This window comes from Crocodylus porosus, unplaced genomic scaffold, assembly GCF_001723895.1.
Source record: "Crocodylus porosus isolate Cpor-Errol unplaced genomic scaffold, CroPor_comp1, whole genome shotgun sequence".
In the NCBI taxonomy this organism is placed as follows: Eukaryota; Metazoa; Chordata; order Crocodylia; family Crocodylidae; genus Crocodylus; species Crocodylus porosus.
Genome location: NW_017728911.1, coordinates 37339364 through 37351499, shown reverse-complemented (window position 1 = coordinate 37351499; position 12136 = coordinate 37339364). Strand labels below are relative to the sequence as shown.

The following is a 12136-nucleotide window of genomic DNA, read 5'->3' as shown; positions in this document are numbered from 1 at the left end:
TAACAAAAAAGACAAACAGCCAGTGGTCCATCAGCCATTCGGCAAATTCCTCCTTAGTTACAATGTGATAGGTTATTTTTAATAGATTAAGAATTTAAATAACTGTATGAATAATAATCAAGTATATACCCCTTTTGAATATGTATCCCAGTGTCTTTCATCTGAGGATCAGAAAGTACTTTAAACGCTTTCATCATTTTAGCCTCGTAACACCCTGGTGGGGTAAACAAGTATGGTTCTCCGCATCTTGCGGAAGGGAAGATTGAGGGAGAAGGAATCAGACAAAGTGACAGGCAAAAAAAGAGACAGAAGCCAGAGCAAGACTCAACTCCAGGCTCCAGTGTCAGGCTGAACCTGGGCTGTAAATACCGAACACAACCAACCTGCTCCAGCTGTCGCTATAATTAATGGGAGTTCTGTGATGGCCTTTAATGGGACTAGGATCTGGCCCAAAATAAAAACTACCAGCTCAGATGTAAGAAACCATTTCCTCCTTCACTCACGGCAGCACATGGTAGAAATCACCCCCACGCAGTTGCGGCTTGTAATTGTTAAAGAGAGGATTGGTGTTCAAATTATCCACCATGCTACTCTGTTCCACGGACTCCAGTACCTGAGGTTTAAATAACCTTGAGAGCTGGTCACCCTTGCATTCATTCCACATGGTGCCTTTCTTACTCCATTGGGACCTATCCCAGTTTTTTCACAATAATTAGCACTAAAGCCAAGCCTTCGGACCCACAGGGGGGTTATGCTAATTACGCCCATGTTTGTTACAACTATGTGATGGCAACTAACTCGGTTCCTAGACGTATTAATGCCTGATGCATCAGGTTGAGATGAAGAAATATTTTGAGATATCAGGGAGCCTAAAGCTGACAGCTCATGCCTGCCACAACCCCTTTGCATCTGTCTGGTGAGGATCAGGGAACATAACACCAGTTTAACTGCATGTCTATAGTTGAAGCTTAAGGAGATTCCAGATATAACAGCCGACAGACTGGTGGCCAGCAGCTATGCAAGGCCCTACCTGGGCTTTCAAGGAGATGGCTGGAGGAAAGGGGGTTGCGGGGTGGAGGGATTATAGGGCTTGTACGGTCTGAAGATCTTCAGGCGCCATCTTCGTGGTTAAGGGGCTGTAGCCACTGTTGGCTTTCTTAGCTGCACCTGAGCTGGCTTTGAAGACTGGAGTGCTCTGTCTGCTTTGTAGAAACGTTCGCAATGAAATATGTGTGTGTGCATGTGTATGACATGGGGTAAGCCTTTCACAAGTATGTGCACACAAATGAGGTGTCTGGCTCTCTCTGGCTGTGTCTACATGAGACACTGATTGTGCAGTTGTTACTACGCAGTCATTTAGGACTTGCATACCCAAGTTCTAAATGACTGCACTTACTAACTGGTATTACTGCGCAGTAGCATCCCTGCACAACTTCCTGGTGACACTGGCTGCGCAATAGCTCGTTACTGCTGCACAGTAGTGTTGTGTCACTGTTTGTGCCCCGCAATGCTACTGCACAGTATTAATGAGTTACTGATACACTGATAGAAATCAAGAGCCAATCCACTCAAACAGTGGAGAGATATCACCATTAAACCCATGTAAAATAGAGGAAGAAATCAAGTCTTCAGCACGCTAATAGAAACTGTAAAATCAAGATATACCGAGAGCTTCCTTCTTGCCAGGAATACTATTCAAATTTACAACATGAAAATATTTTGGGACCCTTTTACTGTACCTATTATTAAAAAATATATATAGCTTGTGCAATATATATAGTGCTCTGAGACAGCATTACTGCAGTGGTGAAGCCTCGCAAGTTCCTATTGCATTGCTTCAAAATAATATTTAATCTCATAATAAAGAGCCTTCTTGCATTGACATTTAAACAGCTTAGTTATTGAGGACAGCTCTATAATCACTGAAGCATATTTAGGCATTAGTATTATTGCTCTCTCATAATATACTATAATCTCTGGCAATTAGTCCATGAGGGGATGTAAAGCTTTAAAATTGCTAATTTATTGCCTCTGAAGTATATTTGTCATTCATGTACATGCCAGATGAATTGAGTTGCAATAGTTTCTTCAGATGCAAGAAAATTCTGGACGTAAAGGAGAGTAGGTAAGAATCTGTCACCTTAGGTTCTTGCCCGGGATCCCCTTCTGCCCTGCTGAGCTGGCTTCACAGCACACTCCAGTGTTGGGGCAGGGGGGACACACAAGTGTTGCAATGTGGATGCATGCGGTAGATCCCAGAAGTGGGGCCAGAACCCTCTCCAGACATGAAGTAGCTCATCTGGGCCCGATCCGGACTTCAGAGATGCTTCCGTGACTCTTATTGAGGCTATGGGGATTGGTGCATGAGGGTAGACCTTTGCTCTGGGATTGTACCAGACCTGGGTGTGCGGGCATTGCTATTCCTGAATAAAGGGTGTCTCTTTTGGCAGCATAAACAATGGAGTGCTGCTCTCTTGGACCCAGGCAAAGCTAATTATTTGGAGATGGCATAAATTAATTGTATCTTGGGGTTTTTTTCTAATGTGGAGCTTGGCTGCCTGCGTGAAGGGTCAGCAATTGTGACATGTAATTGCACAGAATTAAAGTGAGATAAAAACCATACATTACACAAGTGTTTGACCTAAGTGGACACTTATAAGGCAGAGCAAGGGAAAGGGTTTCAGATAAGGTAGGAAGATAAATAACATGGAGTGATAGCAAAAGAAAATAGATCGAGCACAGAAAGATTTAGTGTGTTGGATGACTAAAAAGCCAAGTGACCAAGAAGTGGCAGAGCCTTTTCCTGACAAAGCACTCCCCTAGCCCACTTCTTTTGCACAGATGGCTTGTTTTTTTCACTGTGCCTGGTCTTGGCTGTGTCAGGGCAGCTGGGCAGGGTTTCAAAATGAATCATCTGCAATTGCAGCCAAAACAGGGACATTTTATTGGGATGCAGAACAAGCAGTTAGAAACACAAAGCATCTGGTCACCTTTATTAAATGTATTTAAGTGAAAATGTAGCCACTCCAGAAGCTGAAATACACTTTCATGGTTCTTCAGTTTTTATTTTTACTTTTGTAGAAATGGAGCAGATTTAAGTTTTGAAATAAAACATCCCATTGCTGCTTTGAAAATAATCGATGATTTAGTGGCTGTGACATTTCCAAAATGTGAATGCCAAAACAGAATATTGGTGAGCTCAAATTTTCTGGATTCAGAAAATTTCAGGGTTTCAGATCATTGTATGTCTTAGTTTCTTTGATGAACATTTTGGGTGAAATTCAGCTGTCAGGTCTGCACATACATGGCTCTAAAAATGACTAATACTGGTTTAAAGGCCCTTTTATGGCTATAGCTCATTTCTGTGAATTTACAGTTTAGCTGGTCCACACTGGGGTATTGTTCAATTTTAACTCTATTGGTTTCTAGGCTGATATAAAGTGATATAGAAACTATGCATGGGCTGGCTGCAAGGGAGGCCTGAGGAATGTAAGTGATGCATGGGATTGTGTTGAATAATGTCTTGACCTTCGGAGCAATTTCACTTCAGTAAATTGCTTCCCTCACTTATTGTGGATTTGCACTGGGGAAGCAGGGTTCAGATTTACATTACTGGAAACAAGACTGGAATTTGTCCCACTGTCTTCAGAAAAATCTATGACATGTTCATGAAGTATGTCTCACAGCAGGGCTGCTTGGAAGATAACAGCCTACTACTGCTGTAACCTAAGGAATGACTCTACCTCAGATGCTAGAACCTGAGGCTGTAATGCTTAAGCTGGGAGGTTTAAGCCCTGCCGATGACCTGTGGTTTACTAAGGATGCTCCTATATTTACACACATATGCTAATATAAATGTCATACTGGCTCTTCAAGCATTTAGGAAGGTTGTCTGAGTCTGAGCACCGGCACATTTTCTTTTCTGTGACAGTTTAATTGCACGTGGCTACGCGCATTTGGGAACTGGAAACAAAGAGAGCAGTGTTGTTTCAGCAGTGTGAGGGACCTTGCAGAAGGAAGGGCTGCCTTCGATGGCGAAGGAAGAATGGAGAGGTAGAAGGGCACTGTGGATGAGATGGGGTAGCAGCTAGTGGCAGAAGGATAGGTACAGTGTGTATGTGCTGAAGGTGCGAAGAAGGTGCCTGCTCTACTACAAGAGGAGACAAACATTTCTGTGTATCTTTGTATGTATTGCTCATATCTAGGCACGCTAGCAGCGTGGTTAAGGCATCTCACCACCGCTCCAGAGTTGGACCTTGTTTCAGACCCACGTGAAAAGCTTCCCTCAGCTGTAAATGGACACATGGCCATTTGGGCTGGGGAGCCGAAGGTGGCTGGACATAAGGCTAACCGCATCAGTCCCTTGCATACTGTTTGCTGCAGGAACTCGTGTGTCTCAGCCACCTTGGCCATATAGGCGGTTTAGCTTAGGTAGAGCTATGACCTTGATGTCTAATTAGTGGAACCTTTGGGTAGAGGAGACAACTGCTTCTTAATACATTTTATGCCACATCACGGATGAGGGGTCCAGCAGAGGGAAATGGGATGTGCGAGGGGGAGATCCATGGGAGTAAAAGGGGTGGGAGGCAGAGTCTTCTTCCCCAGACCATGGAGCAGCTCTACTCATATCAGGCCTGTAGTAGACCATGTGGCCACTGTGCTTCACCTGTATAGGCTAGGGGTAGGGTTGTGCGTCTCTGTAGATAATTGTGAAATGACACCGCAACTAGCAACTTCACTGGGCTGCCAGCTCGATCACTGCTGAGGTTCACCCTGATCCTAGATCCTGCTTGACTGCCAGCCAGCCATTCCTAACACTGGACTTGAAAAGCCTTCCCACAGCTACATCTGCATACCAGGAATATACAGCCGTAATGAAGGAGAATCTGATAAATGCACATAAGAAACCACCATCTACTGGGAATGAAAGCACAGGAAGCTTCCGACAGACAGAAAGTCTGCCCTCCCTCTTCCCCCTCTTCAGAAAGACACTCTTCATTTATTACAATAAACAACTTGGATATAATTATGGAGGTGGCAGCAGGGGTTGCACTAACTTGCAGCGTTGTCCCTTCCTTAGCTCTTAATGCTTTTACTGTTTTCCAAGAGGCTAAAGGCCAATTCTCCCCTTCATTTACTGTAGTACAAGTTTGCTCAAGCCCGTGATGCAATGCGGGTATAAATGAAGTCAGGATTTGCCCTGACCCTTCTTCCTTTGTTTTTGGTTCACTGAATTTTATTCCTGTAATTTAATAAACGTGGCAAAGCGGGCCAGAGGATATAAATTAAATATGACAGGAGACCACAGGAATCCTGACCTCCTGTCTCAAAAGGAAATCTTGAAACCAACCCCCTGTACATACCTATCAGCTTTCCAGTTGCTTAAATCATTATATATGCTGTTGATAGTAGGGTAAGCTCACCCTTTTCATTGCACAACTAATTACAACTTCCTTAGAAGCAGCAGCTAATGAGAAGCTGTGATCTCATTCTGGGATACATCTTTGTTTCTATAGGGTTTCTTCTTTTTTCCTTTTGAAAAATGTGGTTGACTTCAGTTTCTTTATTACTCTCTGGTTTTGCAAGGAGATATTCAGTTTGAGAACATTTCTCACGCCAAGACACTTCAGAAACTTTAACATTTGTAGATGGAGCATACGGTCAGCTCTTGCTTTGGCGGGTGCTTAACTCTATATTTCACATCCAGATGACAGAACTTGTATTACTTTAAGGGGTTCATCTATTTATGCTGCCATTTTTTGAAGAACTGTCTACTTTTATTGAACCCTGCGTACCAGCAAGCAAAGCTAGCACTTCATCACCAAAATGAAAGAATTTATTCTGGCATTTCTCTTTTTCTTGCCTGTATTGGTAGATCCCATACAGGCCCATCCCTGTACTGTGCAGTAAAGGAAGGGGTGGGAGCTATAAAAATAAGGACCTCTCCCTAATAGATTACTTTTCTCTTGTTGAGACATCTCTTGAAGGCCCTCCAGCTACCCCAGCTGTGTCCGTGTATTGTGCATCTGTGATCACTTGGCTCTTCTGTTGTTATTGGATCAAAACTGGAATTTAAAAGTACTAATAAACCATGATGTTATCCCTTTTTTTAAGCCCTAGGTATAGATATCTCCCATGGATCTTAATGGGGATTTGCATGCAGAAGACATTTAGGAATCAGGCCCTAAGTTTGCATGCTAAGCAAGTCTCTAACTACAACACTTAGACCACCACTGAGGAACAAATTTTGCCTTCAGGTTTCCCTATGTGTTTTTCTGCAACACACTGTACAAATAACAGGGCGCTGAAGAACAATAAATAGAAATCGACTTAAAGATATGAAGTAAACATTATAACAAGGCATTCACCAATTCATTGATTTTATTTATCTATTTGATTTGTGTGCCACTCTCCCCTAAAAACCATGCATGAAGTTTGACACACATGCACACAAAACATCTGGCCAGAAAGAAGTAGGTCCATTCTTCATGGTCTGCTCTGAATTTAATAAAACCTTCGAGTGCTTCTTTCTTTGTTCCACGGGGTAGATGTGTACGGTGTTGTGGGACTGACGTGGCAGGTCTGTTGGGTTGTCCCAGGTAGACCCATTCCCTCTGGTTGGCACATGACTTGTGTCCCAGAATTCATGAAGAATAGCCACCAGGAAGACAGGCACTTGCTCTTTTCCAGATTGATAAATACAAATTTGTCAGAGGATTCCTCCTCTGCTCTGTATTTGTTGTTACTTTTATTGCCACGGTACTTTTTTCACCACCTAAGGAGCAACAGACATAAATGAATGAAACTTCATTGTTTTATAAAACCTTGATTTAGTAGGAAAGGCATTTATAAACTTCACAGAATTCTTGATGTGAAAAATGGGCCTGGGATTGAGATAGTGGATCTGTTTTGGGGGCTCTAACTCATTTAAATGTTCAGCTTCTCTTTGTGGTAATTCTGACAGTACTTCAGTGGAAGCTCATCTCAGAGCAACGGGGCACCTCATCAAATGGCTTAAAGAGAAAAAATGAGAGGAAAAGATCTTCAATAGAGTCTGTGTCCTTTTATCCTTGATTTACCGAGCATATCAGTTACCCCCCTTTGTTAACAGCCCTTTTCATTTATAAGTATAAAATAAATTCTACTATTTTATCTTGGTGTTCTTGTTACCAATCACCGGCATACATTTTTCTTGCTGTAGGAGGGGGGAAAGGTTTTCTAGCACAGCGGTTGTCCAATTAAATGGAGTATTACAGGCAACAAAAATAGTTTGTCCAGTCTCATTTTAGGAATTTCCCAACAGCACAAGGAAGATACATTTTCGGCTCGCTGATGTCTTATTTGTATTCATAATCCATTGCTTCAGAATTAATATCAATGGCTAGAACTAGTGGCAACACAGGAAAAAAAGCAGCTGTATTACTCTAGTGAAGTTTAGCATAGGTGCTGGGAAGGCATCATTAGTATTGATTGCTATCATTATCTGTATTACTGCATTGATAATCAGTAACAAGAGCAAAAAGGCAACCTGGGTCATGAAGTGCTAAATATAAAAAGCGCTGTTTAGTCAAGGCCTGACTTGGAGATGTGTGAAAGAAGGAATCCTCTCTGTTCAACAAGCCTTGGCATAAGCGGCACTAGAAAATATTCTTTGGGAGAGCTGGGTGGCGCGGAGCACGCCCGCCCGACCCTGCCTCTCCCTCCTGCAGGGCTGTCTGGGACCAGCGTGCGCTGGCGCTGCACACACGGCGGCGGAGGAGCACGCCGGGGGGGCGCTGTCACCAGCCCAGTTTGGGGGGGCTAAGCCCTGTTAGCCCTGGCCTTCCTCCACCTACGGGACTCCTAGGCTTTCTTCCCTGTTCTTTGGTTTTTTCAGTAGCCTGTTTATTGTCCCTAGCTTTATTTATGGAAAGGTTGTTAAGTATCTTAACTGTGTGAGATATAAACCCTAGACCACTACCTCAGCTATCTGTGAAGTTAGGAGTCAGACATGACAAGGAGAATGAGGCTAAGCCATGAAAGACAAGTAGTCTGAACTTGCGTTGGTGAAAGAGGAGCCTGAATACAAAGAGAGAGGAGTTATGTGCCTGAGGCAATGGGCCCACCTGAGTAATGGACTGGAATGGAAGTGCAACCTTGAATGGATTTGTCAGGAGCAAGGTTGCTTTTATGAAGGCCAAGATCAAGAAAGAAGAGCTTGCAATATTTGAAAGGCCTGGTAATGAAAACCTGGTTTGGGAGTTTTAGGTCAGTGTGCAGAGCAGCAGCATGGATCTCAGGAGTCTGGGACTGGAAAAAACAGAAGATCAGAAGATTAAGTACATCCTGGAAGGCCAGGATGGACCAGGCCAAAGATGATGCCTGGGTTATGGAGGATAATAGGATTGTCCACTTACGAGCCCTCTAACCTTGTCTGAGAGTTCATTCCTAGCCGGATCCCCTCTGCCAGGACTCTTTTGTCCCCAGCTCTGACATCCGGGGTTCTGGGCTTTGCATTTTGTCTCGCCCAAAGAACCGCTATTATCTTGGTGGCTCACAGACAGGTACAAGCCTAGCTGGACCCTGGTGACTGAGATTCCTGCACAAGTACACAGAGAACCACTGAGCTCATGGCGGCCTAAGCCCGAAGGAGGCAGGCAGCTGCCTTTTGCACCAGCTGAGTCTTCATCCGGGACTACTACTACTTCTAGTAGCTGATAGTGAAAGAACGTGTCTTGGTCACCGATGCTGTCTAGACATGCAGGAGGTTCCTCGGTCAATCCGGCCGCACCCCAAAAGAGCAGAATCCTGTGGCAACCAAGATCCCTCAGTGGTAAGTCCCAGCATTACCACAAGGATCCAGTTTCTTGGCTTTCACTATTTGTCTTCTTGAAGCAGCTGTCGAAGGACTGCCCGCCTTTTACAAGCTGTCAAGAATCAGGCAGTTAACCTTCCCCAGTTGCTGTGTTTGTGTGCAGAAACCCTTGAATGGTTACTTTTGGCTTTTTCAAAGCCCAGGTTGTCTCCTATAAACAGCCTTGAGCAGGCAGGTGACAGACAAGTCAATACCTGCGAACACTGGGAGTCCTCCCCTGGGTGCTCAGAGAGCAATACTAGGTCCACCTTGGTGTCCCTGCAAAATTTTGATTTCTGAATTTGTTATGCACAAAATGACTGACCCAGGCCTCTGTACCAGGGACTGTAGAGGGCTCTAAAGCCCTAGCCGACCCATGGCAGGTCAGCACAGCTTGAAAACTCCCCTTATTGACTGTGCATTGCACAGCCCAGCTCCCAGTGAACACATCTGCCTCACAAATCCCATCCCTATTAGCACTCATTGGGTAACTGGCTTCCAGACACGCACCTTCCCAAGCAGTCGTTTCAGTCAGGCTTCACAGTGGCACCGTACGGCCGAGCGTCTGCTTCCACCACCTACCCTGAACATGCTCGGTGGATTTGCAAAGGACTCCAGTCCTTGGAGCTGTCAGCTTGGTGACTTTCACAGTGCAGAATTCAGCCCAAATGCTATTTTATCTCTGTTCAATTGTAGGCTCTTTTTTGAAAACTTGGTCCCCTGTGGTACAGCCCTGCCACATCTAGAGCAGGGAAAAACGGCGCTGGCACAAAGGGGATTTAACTGCAGGTTATTCAGTAACTGATCACAAGAGGGGAAGCATTTCTCAGAGCCCCAGAATGCAGCAGGGGAAAGCGTCCTGCAAACCTATAGACTCCAAGTTAGGGTCATTATGGGGAGACCACCTATCTGTCTGCTGGCTTTCAGACTCTGCTACTTTTCCTGCTGCCTTTTATATCAACAGACCAGGTGCTTGCTGCCTATTAAGCCTGTCAGCACATTCCCCCTGGTGCTTCTATTGACCAATTAGACTTTTCTGCCGGATCACTGGTAGCAACAGTGTCTGGGGAGCCCATGTGTCTCTGAACCCCAGCGGTGTTCACGTCAGCATCTGGCGGCTTGGGACATAATGAAGGGTCTCATCATACCCTGGGGTATTTGTTGTGTGCTTCTAAACAGGTGAACTATTGTGCTGGGGTATTCAGCAAGGTCACCGGGTGCACAGCACACAGTGGCTCTACACAGTCTGCAGAAATTGCAGCCCTTTGTTTGAACTCCTCACAATTTTTCTCAGCTTTTCTATGAATTGCTTGTATTTCTTTGCGTTTTGCCTCCCTTCTACGGCCTGTCACTTTGCCTCTCTGCTTAGGAGGCCAGATTCTGCTGTTAGGCCAGGCACAGCCACTGGCTTCAGTGAAGTTGCCCTGCATTTAGCTAAGAGCCAAATTAGTCCCAGTGCTCAGCTTTCTCTATTAATGAGGCACGTCTGTTGTCCCTTTATAATACCTGTTCTATTACACACAGTGTGTATAATTTGATAAGACCGGTACTCAGGTCTTAGCTCTCTCCCTCTTTCTTATGATTTCCCTTTTTCCCCAGAGCTCTGCTGCTGTTTTATTTACTTCAATACTCCAAAGTTTTGTAAGTGGGTCCAGAGGAACCAGATTCATATAGGAACCCTGAATACCGCTGTCTTTTTTGCCAGTTGACATATTGCCTCTATTTTACCCTTAATTGGCAATGTGGCTATGTCAAATTGCATTTCCGTTTCTGTTGCCTCTTTCAGTACCAGAGGGGCTCGATACCTAACTTCCAGCTGAGTTATTTGATCTGAATTTTGTAGGGAAATATACCGTTTGCCAATAGGGCTCCTTCCTCTTCATCTATTAAGCTTCTAACCATATATATCTTCATCTGTACTATCTATGTATCTGTGGACAGCTCTTTGCATGAAGACAGAAGTAGTCATTTCTTTTTGTAGTTCACACCCCATATTGCAAACCGAGGAATTGCTAAAACAGCGATAGAATAGAATTGAAGTCATTAGCTAATTTTCATTTCATTTTCTATTTACCTGTGTTCCCAGAGGGCTAGATTTGTGTCTTGCTTAGCTCATTTAGGCCCCTGGCAGAAATTCAGTTAAAGGCATGATGGGATCTGTACCATGGGGTCCCAGTAATCACATCTCCTACTATGCCACATGTATATGACAGGAAGTGTGATTCTGGGATCGGGGATTAGATCCTAATACTGCCATATTGCCAGTGCAGGGGGAGCCTAGGATCACGATCGCAGGCTTTCCCTCCACCAGCAAGCTGAGTGCCCACTGCCATCATGGCTGGGAGTGCCAGTTATCTACCTGGGGCTCCCAGCTGCAGGAACGCATGGAGCACTTGGCTCAGATGCTTTCCCGCAACTGGGAGGCCCATCAGCGGTAGGAGAGCATCCAAGTCATTAAGGCTATCCACATGTTAAATGTATTGTGTCATGTTGACCTACTGAAGGCTGAGATGAAGTGTAGTGGCTTCTTAACTTGGCAGGGGAAATACCATGCATCTATGTCCAAGAAGGCAGTTTTCCTAAAGCGCCTTGTAGGAGAACTGCTCTTCTGGCTTGGTTCAGTACCCCCTGAGGTGCAGCGGCTTTAAACCCAGTTTATGGAAATGGGAGTCTCCTCCCTTGCTTACTCCAAGGGCTGTACGGCTAAGGGCAAGCAGGACTCGGGGGCATCTGAACCCCAAGCCTCTGGGCTTGGGCCTGCAAGGAGATTGCCTGCCAAAGGTTTTGGAAACATCTGAAGCCCCAGGTGCAGGTGGAGGATGTTTGCCCGTAGTAGGGCCACTTATGGTTCTGGACTCTTGGATCTGAATTAGTTTTGGCTAATTTGACCTTGGATACAAATTAAAAAAAAAAAAGTGAACCAGCCACAAAGCTATCACATTTTTTGAATGAACATGTGGCTGGGTTACTACTTACAACGTAATCAACTAGTTAATCACATCTCAAATACCAGGGCATTTAAATCTAACATCCCAGCAGAGCTTTGCAGGCTCTAAGGGCAACAGACCTTCCTCCAGGTTGTATGCTCTGAGTTTTCAGAGAACCTGTGTGTGTTCTCTGGGGGGAAGAAAGGAGCATCCGTCTGTCTGCCTGACCATGGCCTGGGTTCTGCACTGCTGTTAACTGTAATGTCATGCTTACTCTGCATATGCACGTGCACACATGTCTGCATGCATGCATGCTTGCATACTTTTAACTGTGCAGTTATCATGATTCTGTTTCCATAGTCTGCGTGTGCCTTCA

General features: G+C 44.7%; 1 protein-coding gene across 3 annotated transcripts in view; it reads left to right on the top strand.

The window, feature by feature from the left end:
* The window catches only part of MEGF11 (multiple EGF like domains 11), a 304098-nt gene that overhangs the window by 199983 nt on the left and 91979 nt on the right, over positions 1–12136 (top strand). The window lies entirely within an intron of this gene.